This window comes from Apium graveolens, chromosome 5 (assembly GCF_009905375.1).
Source record: "Apium graveolens cultivar Ventura chromosome 5, ASM990537v1, whole genome shotgun sequence".
NCBI classification, from domain to species: domain Eukaryota; kingdom Viridiplantae; phylum Streptophyta; class Magnoliopsida; order Apiales; family Apiaceae; genus Apium; species Apium graveolens.
Window position 1 is genome coordinate 141,699,733 of NC_133651.1, and position 4,818 is coordinate 141,704,550.

At 37.2% G+C, this 4,818-nt stretch overlaps 1 non-coding gene across 1 annotated transcript; it reads left to right on the forward strand.

Annotated features, from left to right (window-relative positions):
• The first annotated feature begins 232 nt into the window (after positions 1-232).
• LOC141662704 (small nucleolar RNA R71) lies at positions 233-339 on the forward strand. The gene has a single exon (XR_012550804.1). It is a non-coding gene; the product is annotated as a small nucleolar RNA R71 (small nucleolar RNA).
• The last annotated feature ends 4,479 nt before the right edge of the window (positions 340-4,818 follow it).

The following is a 4,818-nucleotide window of genomic DNA, read 5'->3' on the forward strand; positions in this document are numbered from 1 at the left end:
TAAAAACAAAACAAGTCTTTTATTAATATCAATGAAATCAAAACAGATTAAATAAAAGTTATTAGTCCAATCATGTATGATGATTTAGGAATTAGCAGCCATCAGTTCAATCAACTCCTAAGCTTCATCGTAGCTCTTAGCCCATAAGGCTCCACCTGATGCTGTATCAAACATGGGTCTAGAAGTTGTACCCAACCCATTATAAAAACTGTTAATGATCATCCAGTCAGGCATCCCATGGTGAGAACACTTTCGAAGCATCTCCTTATATCATTCCCAAGCCTCACACAAAGACTGTCCAGACTGCTGCGCAAATTGAGTAAGAGCATTCCTGATTGTAGCTATCTTCTCCATAGGAAAGAACTTAGTAAGGAACATTTACGCAAGATCTTCCCATTTTGGTGGTAGAGCCTGGTGGTAGAGAATGCAACCAACACTTAGCTTTATCCTGCAGAGAGAATGGGAAAAGCCTTAGCTTAATAGCATCTTCAGACACAGTGTTGAATTTGAAAGTGTCACCGACGAAATCTCTAATATGCATGTTAGGGTTTTCTATCGGAGAACCCCCAAACTGAACTGAGTCCTGAACCATCTGAATCGTGCTAGCTTTTATTTCAAAAGTGTTAGCCATGATGGCTGGTCGGACAATGCTAGACTGAATATCATTAATCTTCGGCTGATAGTAGTCCATCAAAGCCTTCGTATTCGCTTCTGGTACTCCCATTGCAATAAGAGCTTTTTCTTCAACTTTCTCATCAACAAGAACTTCTTCCTCTGCTAAAACTTCTTCCTCCATTTTATACAGTGTTCTCTTTCGAGATCGAGAATGAGTTAGCATAAACGCTCTCTAGAGTACCTGGAAAAGCAACAAGCAAACAAGTAAGTAAAATATCTGAGTCAATGAACTTTAATGAACACTGATGTCAAGCACATAAACTAAAAATTAACACCGAGTCCCGGCAGCGGCGCCAAAAACTTGTTAGGACGTTAACACGTGCTAATAATACACGCAAGTATACACATTCGCAAGTAATATAGAATTAATTCTAGTTTATTCCCACAGAGACTCTTTTAAGTTAAGTTCAATTTATGCGCTCATGCAACAATGTTATGGTTATTATTCAATGCTAAGATGATAACAAGTTGAGAATGTTTATAACTAAGATTATTAACTAACATGTAATTAACTAAGAGATTAAAAGGTTGTTTTACTTATATAACACAAACATGGGATTCTAACTTCATTAAATATTTCATTCAATAGCCTTTTTGTTCTTAACCTTAGCATGCAATGGTGATGACACTAATTAGACTACACGGAACTAGTAAACGCCAACTGTCGTTGTATGAATACCCTATCACCAGACATCCACAAAAGAGATAGAAGCTGAATATACACCAATTATATTGGGACCCTATATGTCTATAGAATTTGACAACATAATAGTTTAATGCACAAGTTATCTATCATGATTACATAGGGCAAGTACATGGTTAAAATTACCTACGAAACATGCATAACAAATACATGAACCTATGCTAGCATGGAAAGTTCTAAACCCCTATATTTACTTTCACTTCAATAGAGATTAACACGCTATCTAATAAGTTCGTGACACTCTTAAGATGAATAAGCACAACCAATACTAGGATATCATACAATCACCATACTCTAAGGTATCGGAAAAAATTAACTAAAGAAATCCATAAGTAAATCAGTTAGAACCCCACGACAACGATTAGCCCATAACTGAACTTATCATCACCGTGGGTTCCGATGAAAACATGGTATAATAAACTAAGTCTTTATAAAACTGAATAATAAACAAAGTACGTTAAACAAGAGTATAGGTTCAACAAACAAGAAAACTAGCATCCAAGATTATAACTTAAGACAAAGAATCATAAGATTAAAGTAGATCATCTTCGCCTTGGTTGTATATGTGCTCCTAGGTCTTCTTGATGTCTTTTCCTTAAGATCAGTTATGAAAAATGTCTTTAAGTTGTCTTTGTATAGCAGCCCAATCAGAAGAGAAGTCCAGAAATCAATCTTCTATTCAAAACAGGATTTTGAAATCCCGACTTGGCGCGGCCGCGTGCTTCACCAGCGCGGGCGCGCTGTCCTTCTGCCAACCCGGCGTGGTCACGCGCTACTACAGCACGAGCGCACTGATATTCTAGAAAAACTTTTTCTGCTTGTTTTTCTGGCTGGTTTGATATAACAATCCTCGAGCAATCTTCCTGAGCACCATCCTAACACAAATTTAGCACCAAAGCAATGCTAAATCTCCTCATTCATTTATTTATGCGTGAAATGCAAAAACACTACAAAAATAAATCAATTACACAAATTACTTGAGTCTAAAACACCAATTCAATCCTTTATAGAACATTTGGAGTGGACATAAATGACAATTAATAGCTGTGTGTGGCAGTTGAAGTTTATTGGCCCGCACACAAGCAGGTGTAGTTGCCTAGTGCCCCGATTGATGGTTCGACGATAGTTGTGATGCAGGAGTGCTACATGGGAAAGGCTGATGAGAAGGGGCTCGGTTATTCATATGATCACTTAACAGGTGGATTGCTAGTTGATTAGGCATATGCTGGTGGTACGGCTCAGGCTAGTAGAGCTGTATGGAGGCATTAGAGGGGTGAGCCTAGTTCATCGCATCAGCAGCAGTAGGATGATGAGGACGGTGCTGGTTTGGGTTCAGAACAGTACAGGCGCTTGATGAGGAGGATGGATTTGATGCATGACATCCATAGTAGGTTTGCACAGGACCTTACCCAAGCATTTGGTAAAACATTTAGAGCCACAGGAGTTGACATCCAGTGGCTAGTATTTGGTGAGGATTCTGTATACCCGCCTCCTGACACTCCACCGGTTGAGGGTGATGATCCTGATTCTGAGTAGGTATGTCTGATTCCTTACTGTTACCTTCACTAAGGACAGTGAATATTTTAAGTTTGGGGGTGGTAGTTAAGGAATATATGTTATGTGTGAGTCTCATTTAGTTGCATATTCATGATAGTTTAGTTCATATAGTTGCATATTTTCCATGCAGTAGTTTTTTTATTTTGTATGTTAGTATGTTGTATATAGATTGCATGTGTATTATATCATGATCCCTTAAGTTTACTTTACCGATTGATTTGTGATATTGATGCAGTGTAGTGATGTCGTATAGAGGGATGTTAAGTCCTATCGAGTTGATTTGTATGCTAGAAGCAATAAAAATTTCACTAAGTCGTATAGATTGCTTGAGTGCTAGATCATGTTCATGTTTTTTTTGTTTGTCGAGGTTTAATCACTTGTTTATATTTAGAATGAATGATATTCTCTTATTGGCATAATAACATGGATATTTAAAAATTGGAGAAAAACATTGGATTTCATTGCTAGTTATTGTGGCTAGGTGTCAAATGGCTTGTAGCCTGCTCATTTTATATGAGTAGTCTAGGGTTGAACGAGATGGAGCGATACGCGCTCGTTCAGAACTTGTCGAAAAAAAAGAAAAAAATAGAATACAAAAAGAAAAAAAGGAAAAAAAATATATGTAATATGCATAATTGATCACGAGTGGGCTCTTTCATACTCGAGTTATTAAGTTCTTAGGGGACTTTGTGTCTAGTGACCTAAGGATTTTATAGTCTGGGATCCACTAACTTAACGCTCGCTACATGGGTATTATTATATAAGTCTTTTGTGAACCTCACTCATTGCACGGTCAAATAAGCATATTTGTGTTGTTATTTGTTATGAATAAAAGCATGAATCCGTGTAATAACTCCGATAAAAGAATTGAAGTGTTGTTAGTCATTTTGAGTTTAGCATTTTTTCTATTTATAACCTTGTGATTGCCTTGATGAGTAGTGAGTCATGATTATTGATCTAGTTGTGATAGTATATTCATGGTTGGTTTAGTCATTCTGAGGGGATCATTGCATTCATGTTAGTTGCATTCATGCATTTTTATTTTTCATTCTTTGAGTATGTTTATGCTTGAGGACAAACATCGGTTCAAGATTTGAGGTGTGTTAAGTGGCATTTATGTCCACTTAGAACATCTTATAAATGTTTGAATTGGTGTTTTGTACTCAAGTTATTTATGTATTTGATGTGTTTTTGTAGTCTTTTGCACATTAGGGCATTATCAGAAGCAGGAAGGGAATTACAATGTTTTTATGCTTGGAATGGTGTTAGGAAGGTGTCTTGGATGAATGCTCGTTGATCGCTATAAAAAACCAACAAAATAGAACAAAACAATTCATTTTTTCCAGAAGGTCAGCGCGCCCGCGCTGTGATAGAGAGCGGACGCGCCAGAGCAACAGAGAGACAGCGCGCCCGCGCTGGGAGAGCGCGGCCGCGCCAGGCCGAAACTGAAGAATTCTGTTTTGAGTAGAAGATTGATTTTCTGGACTTCCTTGCTGATTGGGCTGCTATATAAAGACATCTTAAAGACGTTTTTGATAACGCAGCTGAAGTAGAAGATAGTGAGAAGACCTAGGAGCACAAATATAACAAAGGACAAGAAAAGCTTGTTTATACTTATGATTCTATAATTAAGTTATAATCTTGGATGCTAGTTTTCTTGTTTATTGAATCTATTACTCTTGTTTAACGTACTTTGATTATTATCCAGTTTATAAAGACTTAGTTTATTATACCATGCTTTCATCGGAACCTACGGTGATGATGAGTTCGTTTATGGGCTAATCGTAATCGTGGGGTTCTAACAGATTTACTTATGGATTTCTTTAGTTAATTTGTTTCGATACCTTAGTGTGTGGTGATTGTATGATATCCTAGTATTGGTT